Raw genomic sequence first — 17,069 nt, forward strand, 5'->3', positions numbered from 1 at the left:
ACAAGTGTTAATTGCAGTCAGGTCACCTTCTGGGCGGACAGAGGTCGGGCAGCATCCAGCTGGAGCCGTCTCTACACATGTAGCATAGTAGGTGGTCAATCAGTTTTGGAGCCTCTGTGAGATAGCTCCTTCTTTTGAGGGTCCACTTAATTAGATGGGATGATTACATCCAAGGGTTTTTGCCATTTGGCTCAATCCATTCCGTCTCACCAGAGTCCTAATGTGGACAGTTCCAAACAAGTTGTACTTATCTATTGGTTTACCTATTTGGGTACACTAGAAATTTTACATCAAATGTTGACAAACAACTAGTATGGGAGTTCACATTGACCACTGTGACTCCATTTTGTCTTACTCTAACTTAGCTTGTTCCCTGTCTTCTGTGAGTACGAATCACATACACAGTATCACATCATGACTTTTATAACCTTGGGCAAGGGGGCTCTCTACAGTCAAGGTAGACCCTGAAGTTTCTGACAGCTGGAGGTTGTCTGCTGACATCACTCCCCTTCATTGGAAAGCAAGTCCTTCCCTGAAGAGGGATCTGGTGGTGCATCTCGGTATCTCCCCCAAATATCTAATATGGTGAAGTTTGATTGGCTACCATGATGCATATGCCCAGCCTTTGGCTGGCAAGGAAGGGAAGGACAGCTACAGGGCAATTCCAACAGAACTGCAAAAGAGGAAAAGGACTAATTTTCAAAGGGGAAATGAAACTGTATCAGATAAAAGGTGGGATGGATATTGGTCATGTAAAAACAACAGAATTTTTATATTCTTTACCATTTTCTTATATCTCTTCCACTTTGTAATTGAGGGAAGCCTGGATTCATCCCTGGTCACTCCACTGAGCTTTTGCTAAGCTCACAAATATTTTTATTGATCAGATTAATGACCTATTGTTTAAAATATTCCTTGTCTTTCCTTGTGGGAGAAGTTACTTCCTCCTAGAAGTTCAGACTTACGCACGTGACTTGCTTTGGCTGATGGAACGTGACGGGAAATGGCATGTGCTACTTTTGAGAGGAAATTTTAAGAGAAGCTGGTGGTTTTGCCTTGTTCTTTTTCTGCTCTACAGTGAAACTGGCTATGTTCAGATAAGGGCTGTGGAGCCTGGACCCCGGAGGGGAGACATGGGGCAGAGTCACAGGTAGCTCGACTCTAACCTGCAGTAGAGAAACAGAGACTGAGAAGTTTGAGGTATATGACTTGTTGTCCAAGTTTACTTTGCTCCCAATCAGGATTAGGGGACTTTGAGCAACAATTCACATCCTGTTTACATCTTGTTGGGTGTCTCTTCCAGTCCCAGGGTCTCAAACTCAAATACCTCTGGGAACGGGGCAAGTAATTTCACACTGTGCCCAAACCAGTGAATATTTTATTAGGGAGAGCTAGTGTCTGAGGAGAAAAGCAGAGTGCGTGCCCCTGGCTGAAGGCATTCCAGTTCCGATGTTTTTTTAAAACTCTGCCAAACCAAACCCATCTTCTGGATGAAATCAATCCTGGAACCACCAGTTGACCCCTCCAGCTATGAGGCAGGCCTCTTTGGTGTGGCCCAGAGTGGCAATTCCTACAAGCTTATGGGGATTAGTTCTTAATAGACTGGAGCCTGAATTCCAAGCAACCAGGCAGGTTCTTTCTATAGGGAGATCAATGCTAATGAAGGGCATTGTACCTAACTACAAAGAGTGGAATTTAAGCCATCCGCATACAGTTTCATGAATAAACTTTAATTTTTTTTTCATTATTTGTTCTAAGAAAAGAAAAACAAACAAACATATTTCCTCAAGGAGTGAACATGCCCAAATATCTGACTTCCTTTCATCCATTCCATCCTGAAATCCTTGCTTAAAATGACTTAAATCACCAGAGAAGCACTAAACTCCTCTTCAGAGCTAATCTGTTCAGCAATGCTGCCCAAGAATGCAGACAGAATGACAAGTCTAAGCAGATTCCCTGAGACCAGAGCTCTTGAAAGGACAGAGGGGCTGTTTTCCTCAACATAAAAGGGAATGGAATACATTTGCTCTATTTTCTACTTTTCAGCTCTGAAATAGGAGAAACACTTTGCACGAGTTCCTTCGGACTCCCGAAGAATAAACTATTTCTGGCCCCACACACCCATTTCTCTTTGTGGAAATCAGATTACACCCTCCCAGTGATTTCTCAGAAGAAAATCAAAGCATACTGCTCCGGAAACATTCAAAAAAGCCTCCCTTCCTCAGAGCACACTGGTGGCGGTGTAGATCCAAGAGCGAGCACTGTGGGAGTGTGAGTTCATATCCTGGTATTGCTGGGCAGATGACATCACTCTTAGTTTCCATACAGAGTTGTTCCATATGCACTGCTTGCCGAGCAACACGCACAGATGTGGCGCCTCTCCCCGAAACACACAGACAACGTGAGCCCCATCCAGCTTCATCTCTTAAAGGAATCTGCAATCCTCCTCGAGCAATACTGAAAAATATAGTATTTTCTCTTCGGAATTGAAAAGCCAATTCCCAAGCCTGCATGGAATCAATTCCAACACCCCCCTCCCTGGCCCCCGCAAGGAGTTCATAAAGCTTTTGTTAAGTCCTCTTCAACGTCAAAGTTTATTTCGCTTTATGTTTGGCCGTCACTAGATATCACAGAAATAACAGGGATTGTTTTCAAAGTGCTTCCAACACGCTGGGCATTTACACTGGGTGTCATTCACACAATAGAGCCTCCTGGAAGGGCGACATGCTCCCCATCTTAGAGGTGACAAGAACCCAGGCTCAGAGAAGTGAAGTCAATGGCTCTCCCTGGAGCCCGGGTCATCATCCTAGCAAATCTGACAGTCAAACTGGCTTCGTCCACCCTGCTCATTAGAAAGCAGCGAATCAGGTGAAAGGCAAATGATTGTTTCTGATAACATGTTTTTAAAAAACAGGATTCTTTGCCAAGTCTCTTCTCTGAAATGCTTCACAATGTTTCCTTGATTTTATTTTTTTCCCCTGTTTGATGGCAGCCTAGACTAATGGAAGCAGGCACTCGAGGCCTGGAGAAGCAAAATCTCACATGAAGTGGGGAAGTTACAGTGCCTGCTGTTGTTCTGAAAGCAAAACTGAATTTCCCAGGGTTGGATGGCGTCTGAGTTTCAGCTGGAGGACAACAGATGTGTCTCACTGGCAATGCCATTAATTCCTGGGTAGGTTTACTAGGGAGTCTCCTCGTCCCGGTCTGCCTTAAGGCTTTCTCAAGGTTCTGGGTGAAAAGAAGCCCTTTTCTTTAATATCGTGGGGATTTCCAGAGGATCTTCTTACCCCTCCCCTCCCCCCACCTTTCTAAATCTTCGTGGCAAACTGAAGGATTGGCCCCTGAGGCTTTCTTTGGCCCTTTAGCAGCTGAGTAAGATTGTTTCCTATCTCTCCCTAGGCTTCCCAACCCCTCCCCTGATTCCAGTCCTGGGAAGCTCAACTTCTTCCAGTGAGGTCCTTCCCCAGTAATCCCAGGAGCTTTTTCTTCTCAGTTCAGCTACAATCATTATCAGATTGAGCATTTCTCCAGAGCTTAAAAATCCAGCTTCAACATTTGACTCCTTGGGGCTGTGAACAGATAGTGCTGATGGTAAAAACAAAACAAAACTCCCTTCTCTCCCACCCAGAGAGCTGTCCCCCAAGCACACTCTCCAATCCCCAGGGGAATCTGCCATTATTACCGTAATGAAGGATCAATATAGAGTTGCCCTAGCAACAGTAATCAGCCCTGAAGGCATCTCCCCATGATCTGTTTGAATGCACTCAGAGGGGAAAAGGGAGACAGAAATGAGGAGTAAAGTTTTGTCTTCCCAATTTTGTAAGGGGTCTCTGCATAGGAGTTCACTGTGTTCCCTGTCCCAACTTTCTGGGAGGGGTCCTTGGTGAGCTCACAGCCCTGAGAGGATGTGCTGTAAAAAGCCTGATGTCACTTGAGGCTTCCTAAGGGGGCCCTTGAAATAGGCCGGCACATTTTAAAAGTTTTCGGGAACATTTGTCAGGAACCAAGTTTCCAAGAGTCGGAAATTTATATTTAACAGCAAGACTCCACATTTGTCAGTTGCTGAGATCTGTGCCACTCATTTGAGGATAGGAAATGAAAAAATCTGCAGGTGGGGGCAGGGAGAGTCAGCCTTGGCCATTAGCGCAGACAAGAAGGCAGGCTTGCTTGTGTCCTCCACCCTTCTCCTGCTCATTGATTCCAGCTTTAGCTCTGCACAAGTTTATTTTTAAAAATCTGGATGCTTCATTTTCAGAGAGTGATCTAAAAATATATGCCTGCGTGCCTGTGGTTACAATGTGTATATAAATCCAAAACCACAAAAGAAAGTGATTCTACTCAGGAGCGCAGAATACCAAAACACAAAACTGGAGGATCCCTTTCTACCTTCTGTATCAGGAGGTGGCACATGCTCATACGAAGTGCACATAAATGTCAGAGTTGGTTTCATGAATGAGCAGAATAGATTTCCTATGCAGAGTAATTTAAAGGACATCAGGGAAGACTTTTGCAAACATGATCCCATTACTGCCCTTCTACTCTGCCTAAAATGAGATCTTTGGCAAAGCTGAAATCACAAGAATGAAAGCCAACATTGACGAGGGGTATCCTATCCACGTTCTAGGCATCACACTCAGCCTTTTAGAGGTGTTCCTCCCTCTACTACACATAAGAACCATATAAACCAGGTACAGCTATTCTGATTTAACAGAGGATGAAAGTGAAGATAATGGCGATTTAGTAATTGACTCAATGCCACACCCATGGAAGGAAAATGTTATCTGATTCTACAATCTGTGTTCTTAACTACCGTATTGTGAAAGGCAGTGTGGTTAAAAGAATGCGTGACTTCTGGAGCCAGATTGCCAGAGCTTGAAATTGAGCTATGCCCATTACCAGATTTTTAATCACAGGCGAGCTATTTAAACTCTCTGCGCCTCAGTTTGAATGTATAAAAATAAGGATAATAATTGTACCTACCTCACCGGGGTGCTGAAAGGAATCAACGGGTTAATTGGTCTAAAGCACTTAGAACAATGTAGGACTGCAGGTTATATTAGTGATTCACTTTTGCATTGGACTGCTATCCAAAATCTTTATGGTGGATGTGTATTCTTTTACAAATGAGAAGAGGGCTACAAGTTACATGCTCAGCCCATCAACCATTGGCATTAATGTGGATTCTTTCATTTAGCTAGGCTCTAAAATCAGGAATGAGACAGGGATGCTCACTCTCGCCTCTTTTATTCAACAGAAGACTGGAAGTCCTAGCCGGAGCAGTTAGGTGGGGAAAAGGAATAAAAGGCATTCAAATTAGAAAGGAAGAAGTAAGATTATCTGTTTGCAGTTGATATGATCTTACGTATAGAAAACCCTAAAGGCGCTATCAAAACCTGGTAGAAGCAATGAAGGAATTCAATAAAGTTGTGAGATACAAAATCAACATTAAAAAAATCAGTTGCGGGGTATCTGGGTGGCTCAGTTGGTTAAGTGCCTTCAGCTCAGGTCATGATCCCAGGTCCTGGGATCGAGCCCCACATTGGGTTCATATCTCTCTCAAATAAATAAATAAAATCTTTAAAAATAAATAAATAGATAAATCAGTTGCATTTCCATACCCTAACAACAAACTATCCAAAAGAGAAATTAAGAAAACAGTCTCATTTACAATGGCATCAAAAACAATGAAATACTTAGGAATAAATTTAACCAAGGAGATAAAAATCTGTACACTGATAGAAGAAATTCCAGAAGACACAAATAAGTGGGAAGATACCCTGCGTTCATGAATTAGAAGGACTGTATTGTTAAAATGCCTATATTATTCAAAGTGATCTAGAGTCAAAGCAATTCCTATCAAAATTCCAATGGCATTTTTCTCAGAAATTTAAAAAAAAAACAATATTCATATAGAATCACAAAGACCACAAATACAATCTTGAGCAAGAACAGTATCACACTGTCTGATTTCAAAATACACTACAAAGCTGTAGTAATCACAACAGTATGGTACTGGCATTAAAAACAGACATCTAGGTCAATGGAACAGAAGAGAGGGCCCAGAAATAGATCCACACATTTACATTCAGCTGATCTTTGACAAAGGTGCCAAGAACATCTTCCACCCAGTGGTCTTGGGAAAACTTGATATCTACATGCAGAAGAATGAATTTGGGTTCTTATCTCACACCATATAAAAAAAATATCTACTCTAAATGGATGAAAGATCTTATTAAACATAGGATCTGAAACTATAAAACTACTAGAAGAAAACACAGGGAAAAAGCTTCTTGGCATTTGTCCGGGTAATGATTTTTTAGATTTCACCTCGAAAGCACAAGAAACAAAAGCAAAAATGGACAAATGGGATTTCATCAAACTCAAAAGCATCTGCTCAGCAAAGGAAATAATTAACAGAATGAAGGGACAACCTATGAAATCGGAGAACAGATCTGCAAAGCACACATCTAATAAGGGGTTAATATCCCAAAACTCAACTCCATAGCAAATAAATAAATGAATAAATAAATAATCCAATTAAAAAATGGGCAGAGGAACTGAATAGATAGTTTTCCCCCAAAATTGCAAACTGGTATCTAAAAAGGCACTCAACATCACTAATCATCTGGTAAAATGAAAATCCAAACCATACAAAGATAGTACCTTAGACTTGTTAGAATGGATATTATCAAAAAGACAGGCTATGACAAGTGACAGTGAGCATGTGTAGGAAGGGGACTCTTGAAGATGGATGGTAAGAATGTAAACTGTTACAGCCATTATGAAAAATAGTATGGAGGCTTCTCAAAACACTAAAAATAGAACCACCATGTGATCCAGCAATTCCACTTCTGGGTATATATCCAAAGAAAATGAAATGAGGATATTAAAGATGCACTCCCATATTTACTGCAGCATTATTTACTATAGCCAAGAAATGAAATCAATCAAAGTGTCCATCCATGGATAAATGAATAAAGAAAATGTGATACATATATCACATATCAAGTTATATTATATATTATATAATATGAAATAATAAATATATATAGACTATATAAGTATATTCTATAATATATAAATATGATATAATAATTATAATATATATATGATATAATATCACTCGGCCTTAAAAAAGAAGGAAACCCTGTCATTTGTGGCAACATGGATGAATGTGGAAGACATTATGCTAAATGAAATAAGCCAGACACAGAAAGACAACTTCTGCATGGTTTCACTCATATAGAAAATCGAAAATAGCCAAACTCATAGAATCAGAGACTAGAATGGTAGTGTCAGGGGCTGGGGTTTGGGAGAAATGGGGAAATGCTCACCAAATGGTACAAAGTTTCATTTACGCAGAATGAGTAAATTCTGGCGATCTCATGTATGGCATGGTGACTATAGTTAACAATATTGTATTGTGTATTTGAAATTGGCTAAGAGAGTAGATCTGAACTGTTCTCACCACACACACGGAATAATGATAACTATGTGAAGTGATAAATATGTTCATTAGCTTGATTGTGGTGATCCTTTTGTAAGGAATATGAATATCAACACATCACATTGCATATCTTAAATATTCACAATTTGTGTATGTCAATTTTCCTTCAGTAAAACTTGGGGGAAAAATTAGGGGAATATGATTTGAGATTGGGGAAAATTAACTATGGTGTTTGGGGTAATCATGGAGATTGGGGAACAAGCTTGTGTGGCTAACCAAAAGGCAGTATGAAGATACTGGGCTCTTAGAGGAAGGAGTAGAGCAAAGATTGGTATAGGGCAGCAGTCAGCAAACTTCTTACAGAGCCGGATAGTAAATATTTTCCACTCTACCAGCCATATGGTTTCTGTTGTAAATATTCAACTCTGCTATTGTAGCACAAAAGCACCCACAGATCATAAGTAAATGAAAGAACATCTTTGTGTTTCAAAAAAACTTTACAGACTCTGTAATGTAAATTTTACCTAATTCTCATGTCATGAAATCTCATTCTTCTTTGGACTTTTTTCAAGTATTCAAAAATGTAATAACCATTCTTAACATGGGCCATACAAAAATAGGTGGCAGGCCACATTTCACTCGTGGGCCATAGTTTGTCCATCTCTACTACAGGGTATGGAAAGTTAGCAGAAGGTTCTTCTTCATGGGCAGAGACTACCCAGGGCTACACTGAACGCCTAGCCTTCCAAGATCCAATCAACATCTGGTTACTTTGGGAGGAAAGGAACATTTGCTCTGGGTGCCACTTTTATGTGCCAGGGCCTGAGCCACCACTTTATAAAGTTCCTAAGAGGTGGTGATGGTACTCACTGTTTATCTTAGCTGAAGAAGCCTTTCTCAGGATCACAACACAGCCAGTAAATGACAGGACTGTCACCAACACAGCATTGACTGGCTCCAAAGCCCTTTCTCTGTTCATTGTACCACACTGCCTTGCATGATCAGAACTTGATCCAGACAGGTCCTGACTAAATATTTAATTTTCCAGGAGTTCACTTTGGTCTCAGTGCCAGAGGAACAATGCTTTGGTGGAATCAGTAGGTACTTAGAGATCACCCATCTGACTCCCTTATCTTTCTGGACAAGTAGAAGGCTTAGCAATCCTAGGTTTAGGGGGAGATATGCAGATTAAGAGCAAAAACAGGCTATAAAGGAATGGCTTCCAACTGAGGGTAATTTTGCCTCCTAGGGGACATTTGGTTATGTCTGGAGACATTTTTGTTTGTCACAATATTTCTGCCCTTCCTAAAACTCAACTCTCATCAAATCAAAATTCTACTTTAAAAAAAAAAATTGGGGCGCCTGGGTGGCTCAGTCGTTAAGTGTCTGCCTTCGGCTCAGGTCATGATCCCAGGGTCCTGGGATCGAGTCCCACATCAGGCTCCCTCCTCAGGGGGAAGTCTTCTTCTCCCTCTCCCACTCCTGCTGCTTGTGTTCCTGCTCTCGCTGTCTCTGTCTGTCAAATAAATAAAATCTTAAAAAAAAAAATTATTAGTGACCTATGAGATAGAGTCCAAACTTTTTAGCATGATCTCTGTTTCCCCTTCCCCAGCTGAAATATACCTGGGGAAGGGAAAACATAAACAAAGGTGAAGAGATAGAAAAGTGCTGGGTATTTTCAGAGAAATTCAGGTGTAGCTAGAGCACAGAGTTTGGTATTATACTCCGACCACTTACCAAACTGTGCTCTAGCTACACCTGAATTTCCCTGAAAATACCCACTGCTTTTCTACCTCTTCACCTTTGTATGTTTTTTCTCTGTTTGGAATATTTTTCAACCCTACTCTCACCTATCGAAGTTCTTCTCATTTACCCAAATGTACTTCAAATTCCACCCCCCTTTTATTTTTTTTAAGATTTTATTTTTAAGTAATCTCTATACCCAACGTGGTGTTCAAACTCACAACCTCCAGGTCAGGAGTCCACAAGCTCCATGACTGAACCAGTCAGGCATGCCCGCCAACCCCTTCTTTTAAGTCATCAGTTGGTTGTCCCTTTCTGGGTCTCCATAGCACTCCTGATGCATTAGTGCTAAGGCAGTAAATAGAGTCTAAACTTGTATGTTACTTACTGGTTTTTCCCAAATGAACTCCCAACACTAGACACTTATAATGTGTTCCTTGAGTTCACGAGTGTCTCTAATTTTATCTATTTCCTCCAAGCGCTTAACACCATGCCTGGCATAGGGAAGGCCCTGGGCACATCAGAACTGTTAACATTGAATACCCTTTGTTTGGAACAATAAAGAAACAGGCTAGAGTAGAAGACTACAGATTGACTCCAGAAACAAATTAGTTTATACTTTACCATTTCTGAAATCTCCTCGTGAAACAATTTCCAATCTACCACGGAAAAGGAATGAATTTTCATGTTCATAGGTTCATGTCCCCTGGAAGATGGAAGGAAGAACCAGCCTAGCTAAGGAGTCACTTGGCTGAGTAGAATGGGACCTGCTGTTACCCCATCCCGATCCACCTTGGCTAATCTGCTTTTGCTGGGGAGTCAAGGGGGCGAGCGGGGAGAATCTTATCACCTAGAAAGGGGCAAGATTTGTCCTTCACCTGCCAGAAGGGCCAGAATAGACTTCTTTAGTGGTCATCTCCATTGCTGTATGGGGGCATTATCCCTGATACCAAGAAAATATGTTTAGTGGTTGATTTTTTCCATATATATGTTGGTAACTCTAGTGTCAGATAAACCTTAGCTCTAGTAGCAGCTTATTCTTGCGCAAGCAATTCACCATTTTTGAGTCTCAATTTCTTCCTCTACAAAATGGAGATACAAATGCAAATGTTGTTATTAGGAATACCTAGCATAAATTAAAAACCCGCATAATGTCTGAGTGCAAGAGCTTGATAAATGGCAGTTCTTTCCATTTTGAAAGAAGTCTCTGCCCTAAGGAGTTAATAGATAGTGAAATCATCCCAATTGTTAAGCCAATTATTACCAATATCTGTTTACTCTCCACAGAGGACCCACAAGTGAACTGGATACTAAAAAAGTAGGATTTCATCTCTGCTTTAAGGGATCTGGTAGTCTGGTGGAATACACAGTTCAAGCACAATGCAATATATTATTGAAGGATATGTAAATTAAATTGCATGTTACAAGTGTCTAGTTTAGGCTTTAGGAAATTGTGAGGGCAAATGGGGCAAGGGCAGAAGAGAAAGCTTTAAGGAAAAAATTTGAGTGTCTAGGCCCAGAGGGTGAAGGTAGTCCAGATAGGTGGGGATGGAAAAGAGAACTATACTTACCTTTAACCAGCCATTCAATGAAAATCACAGAATAGTCTCACCTACAAGGAGGCCAAAGTCATATTCAGTTGAATTTTCCAACGCATTTCAAAAAGCATCCAAAAGGAGAATTGGATGCTACACCTCTTTATGATCCCACCATTTCCAGATATGATTCCATTAAGTGCTATCTGCTATCACTCTCAGAAGCTCAGGGAAAAGATTCTTTGTGGTTTGACTGACATTCCTTTTCATTTACTCTGGAGGAAAATTCACCATGAAAATTTCCATATGTTGATCTTCTTCTATACATATTTATGTCAACAGTTTCCTTTTTAACAACTTTCAAAACATATGCTCTTTCCTAAGTTATTTCCCCTAAAAAGAAATGCAGCAATAACATGATTCATGGATTGTGGGGACCGCAAACTTATAGAAGCGGGTGTGACATTTCCACCCGGTAAAAGTCATTGTCCCAGAACATTCAAGTGGCAAGATCCACCCACTGGCTCAAGATATTCACATTGCTCTACTGCAGTCTATGAGAAACTTAGCTCTGCTGAAGCAGGCTATTAGTTTTAGCAAGAGATAGTCACTGTACCCATGTATAATATAAAATTCAAACGAATGAAAAAAATAACACAGGAGTAGGGTCGGAAGGCAGTTGATAAATGCAAAGTCACAGGATTGGAAGCTCTTACTTCCCCTATCTTTCCAATAATTGTGTGGAATTGGAAATGAGCAAAAATGAAATAACAGGACAAAATTTGAGGTTGCAAATATCAAGACAGGAATTTCCCAAGAATCCATTGCAAGCTTTTTGTAATGAGACGTTCATCTCCTCCCAAAGACTCACCTTGAGTTTTGGGATTGACAAGTACTATATTAATAGTTTTGGACAATTAAAAAAAAATCTATTCAAGATGTACATACATGGTAGGCCAAAGAAGAGATAGCATTTACCAAAAGTACTGAATTACCAATGTTCATACTTCCAAAAGCCATAATAAAATATCCCTTCATTCTGTGGTCTGCCATTAGAACATCATTTGTCCTTCTGCCACATTTTCATCCTTGGAATGAGGAGGCAGACTGGAGAAACTTTAAAGTCCTACCACCACTGATTTCTAGTCTAGATTTAAAAGAGTCAATGGAAATTAACAATTGCCAGCATGTAAGGAATGCTCTTTATATGTTGGGCACTATGCCAAGCACTTCCCATGCGCTTCCTGGCTCTTAACTCATAAGGCTGTTGGTCAGAATAAACGAGTCGCTACATGGAAAGCACTTAACACACTGCATGGCACGTAGATCTCTAACATTACAATGATAAAAAGAAAGGAGGAGAGAGAGAGTCTTTATGAAGCCAATGCTGTTATTTTCCCCATTTGAAAAAGAAGAAACTAAGGTTGGGGGGAGGTAAGATAACTTGTCCGAGGTCATTCAAATGTTGTGAAGCCATGACTCAAATCTAGGGCCCTCAAATCCACAATGCAGACCTAACTGGTGGTTATAAATCTAAAAATGAGAATGTTGTGCAACCATGGAGCAAAGAAGATGACCATTCTTTCCTCAACACAATAATGAGTTGCTCAAGTGTTTTAAAGTACTGTGTTTGGTGATGAAGTGTCAGAGATTAGAACTAGAAGTAGTGGTAAACTAGAACCTACTAATATATATATATATATATATATATATATATATATATATATGGTATCATGGTATATAGATATATATATAATCAGAATTTGTAAGAGGAATGTGTTCCAGCTTCATGCATTGCTGTACAGTTAGTTATATTCAAAGTTTATTTCTCCTTTTAGTTCATGTAACTTCCAAGCCAGAAATAAAGAAAATAAAAATTGGGTTTGATATATTTATATTCTAATTAAAAATTTTAATAGAGGGGATGCCTGGATGGCTCAGTCGCTTAATCATCTACCTTTGGCTCAGGTCATGATCCCAGGGTTCTGGGATCAAGTCCCACATCGGGCTCCTTGCTCAGCAGGGAGTGTGCTTCTTCCTCTGCCTGCTGCTCCCCCTGCTTGTGCATGCTCTCTCTCTCTCTGGCATATCAATAAATAAAATCTTAAGAAAAAAAAAAACTTCTAATAGAGTCATTTTTCACTGTACAAAAAAAAGGCCAGGGTTCTGATTTCACAAAAGATGGGCTTCCTTCCTTGTTCTATTTTTTCATCCATTTATTGTTCCACTTATTTATTCAAAAGCACATGTATTAAGCAAAGCCCTATGGATATTCAGAAGAGGAAGAGGGATATTTTGCTGGAGAATTGAGGAAGTCTTTTCAGAAGTAATGCAGCTTGAGGGGCACCTGGGTGGCTCAGTCGGTTGAGCCTGGGACTCTTGGTTTCCTCTCCGGTCACCATCTCAGGTTTGTGAGATGGAGTCCCTCAGTCCCTCGTGCTGAGCGTGGAGCCTGCTTAAGATTCTCTCTCTTCTCCCTCTGCATCTCCCCAGCCCCACTCACACTCTCTCTCTAAAAAAAAAAAAAGAAGAAGAAGAAGAAGAAGTAATGCAGGTTGAGTATGGTGTTGATGAATGAAAAGAAGCTCCCTGGATATCAGAGACCAGTCATTCCAGGAAGAGCACTCATCTACAAGTTACAGACAACAAAACATGGTCTTTCTGAGAGACAAAAGGTTCAGGATGTGGCTGCAGGCTGTTTGGAGGGGCCATGAGGTTATTTTGCTGCTTAGGAGTGGGAGGAAGGCATTGCTAGATGATAGAAAAAGTAAGTTTTGAGCCCGGTATCAGTGGCTTTTGAGTTGAGTGGATAATTTATATTGGAAAGTACGTTGAAAGGAATTTGGAAAAAAAGGGTGTAGTCATTCCACTGGGTGCAAACTAGAAGGGTTCAGATTGGTATCCTGGTTATAAGAAAAAGCACCCTTTTTATACTCTGAAAATTTATTTCAGTGATAAGCCTTCTTAGTTGTTGATCTCCTTACACTTTGAAAACAATTTCATGACCACTCCTGCTCTGTACTTCAGGAATCAAAGGGGTCTAGGTCAACTATCTTTGAAGCTTTCCCTACAGTATAATATTGACCACCCAGCCAGCAGCATCTGCTGTATCTGTGGCCAGAAATGCTAATTCCGTCTCCTTCTCCTGTTGCACCATGACCTCATCCAGCTCTTCTTCTTTTTCTATGTATATCAAATCCAGACGAAGAATACCACTTTTACTCCCCTTTCAGGCTGGCTCGCTTCGTCTTTGGACTCTGACTCCTTCCTTTCCTTCTTTCTTTCCACTGCCTTTTCTCCCTTCCTTCCTTCCTTCCATTTTTTTTTTTTCCTCTAAGAAACATTTAATGGAAGGTTTCTGTGTGGCAGAAACTGCATTAAGCAATGAAAATTAAATGATACCTAAAGGTATAATCTTGTCTCTAAAGGCACTCATTGTATGGCGGGAAAGGAAAGTGAGCTTCTATTTTTCAATAACCGTGTATCAATACAAGGCAGTATACATTTCATCTTTACAATTATTTTTATTTTCTTTGACTTTTCTCCTATGAGGGTCTACAGATCTCACGTGGCCAGAAGTCTTTATCATGGTGTTACATTCCTTACCAAGTATATGTCTTCACTGAAATCACATTCGTTCCGTGTCCTACCTCCACATACCTATGGGTTCCTTTGCTAAGGGCAGTGGGACAGAATATTGTTACCAACGATATGTTGGCAAGATTTTGTATTTTCTGTTCCAGTGTCCCAGTGGCTGTAAGATATTGTTCTACATTTTTTTAGTGGGTTACTATCTAAAAAAGATATTTAAAGTCAGGCAGACATAATTACTCCCATTTTCCAGATGTGGAAAATTAAGGGAAATGATGTGACTTGCCCAAGATGTGTGTGATGCCTCTTCTATCCAGCCCCTCCACGTGCTCCTGCACTGTCTTTGGCTTACATTTCAAAAAGGGCTTTTCAAGGTGATCTTTAGACTTTTAGAAAGACTTTCTAAAAGACTTACAGTGTTTTGCAGGTGGGACAAAATATATGCAGAAAAGAAAATTCCACATCTCTGTAGAACATGCCAGTTCTGTGTATCTCTATATAATTATTGTTGATCAGGAAACACTAAGTAAGAAATGAGTCTTTGTTCACTGGTTTGGTCGTATTTTTCTTTCTTTCTTTCTTTCTTTTTTTTTTTTGTTAAAAAATATTATCCCCTTCCAACATTTTAATTTGCCAAATAATACTGAATTTTTAAAAATTCACCACTGTAAGAGCTTTTATTTTTTCACATTCCCCATTTTGTTCCATTCAAATATAGGTTTTACATGAGCGAAAACATTGCTTAACATTTTGTTCATGTGATTTCTACATTGTACAGTGTTCACATGTATATTTAACACCTGGATATTTGACTCTCTAGTAAACTGATGGATTTAATCAGTCTCATGTTGTTAGCTATTTGGTAGGCATAACATTTTTTATTCTTAGAAGTAATACTGTACTGAAAATCCCATATGTATGCCATTTAGTTCTGCTAAATTATTTCTTTAAAATAAATTCCTCCACTAGACTTTGGACTCTTTCAGAGATTTTGCCTTCCTAATCTTTTCAGGTCAAGTGCCAGACAGAGTTTTAGGTATATGGTTGGCAGTCTCTGAAGAAATAAATGGATAAAAGCAATTCCCAGATTCCCAATTATTGGGTCAAGGGATGAATGGTTTCTTAGCTCTTAATATGCATTTCCTGGCTATTTACTTACCAAGTTATATGGCTCTCAATGACCTATGCAATGTACAAGTTTCATCACAGAGGATAGGGCCGGCTGTTACAATTTTTATAATTTCCCCAATTTCCCCAGTCGCTGCTGGTAAATGAAATTGCTTTCATTTAGAAGTCTGATTTCTAATGAGATGACTTTTTTCTTAAAAATTTAGTTTTTTCTGGGTGCCTTGGTGGCTCAGTTGGTTAAGCGACTGCCTTCGGCTCAGGTCATGATCCTGGAGTCCAGGGATTGAGTCCCGCATCGGGGGGGGGGGTCCTTGCTCAGCGGGGGGTCTGCTTCTCCCTCTGACCCTCCCCCCTCTTATGTGCTCTGTCTCTCTCACTCTCTCTCTCAAATAAATAAATAAAATCTTTTAAAAAAATTTAGTTTTTTCTAATTTTACTAATTTTTCTTTCTAAAAATTGTGTCTTTTTAAATAAGACTCTCCCTACAGTGTTCTTCACCAGCAAATAACTTTTATACCAAAAAAGAACAAGAAGGAGGATGAGGAGGAAGAGGAAGAAGATGAAGAAGAGGTAGAGGAGGAGAGGAACCAAGGCCAACTTTTGTACTCCAAGGAGTGGATTTTAAATATGTTCCATTCGGGGATGCCATCTTAACTAGACCCAAAGGCATGAAATTTAAAAGCATATCAAGTTCACTTTTTCAAAGGAGATGCTGCTAAATGAAGTTAGGCCATTCATGTATATTCAGAACTTTTAAACTTTGCTCCCAGCATCAAATGCCAAAATACTATACAGCACATAAACATCTTTGTTCAGCTGTAAGTGATATTGCTCAGGTCAAAATGTCTCTGTGGCGTATTTCTTACTCAGGAAACTCTTCAAGGAACTACTATGGACTACAGTTCCAGAAGCTAAAACAAAGTGCCTTTGCTGTGAAAAAGCACAGTTTCCCTTTATTTACAGGTATTCTTAATTTTACATTTTATTCTAGTTTCCTAGATGGAGCTTTAGGGAATGCATGTAGACAATGAAGCACTTAAATGTATATCAGCTCTGTTGCTAAGATTAAAAACTTCTGTAAGAGGAAGAAAAAAACACTATTGAGGATGTTCCTTGTCTTAAACACTAGGCACTGTCATTGGTATTTGACCTTCACAACATTTAAGGAATTAGGTAATAATTATATATTATTGTCGTGCCAAGATTAAGTAAATTGCTGAGGTCATACAGTTATTACATGAATTCTTTCTGACGCCAAAGACCTAGACTTTTCACTGTCATGTTAGACATAGTTGTAGTTTCTGAGGCAAAATCATCAAAATTTGCAAAGATGATTGATTAAAAAAGCGGAATGGTGTAGGCAATGAGACCAACTGTGCCATTTTTTTTCTGCTGATATTGTGCAGACTATGATTCTGTCCAAGGAAATCCCATTCAATTCCGCCCTCAAGACATGCTTCTTTGTTCTGCAGACCCAAATGTTTGCCAACTATTTCTTGTAACATTCAATATCATAGAATGTTTCAGCTGGAGGAGGTTTTGAGGGTCATCTCTTCCACCTTATACATCTTAGATATTGCAAAATGAAGTTTCCAGATTTGCTCATAGTCCTCACATTCTTATGA

Source organism: Zalophus californianus, chromosome 4 (assembly GCF_009762305.2).
Source record: "Zalophus californianus isolate mZalCal1 chromosome 4, mZalCal1.pri.v2, whole genome shotgun sequence".
NCBI classification, from domain to species: domain Eukaryota; kingdom Metazoa; phylum Chordata; class Mammalia; order Carnivora; family Otariidae; genus Zalophus; species Zalophus californianus.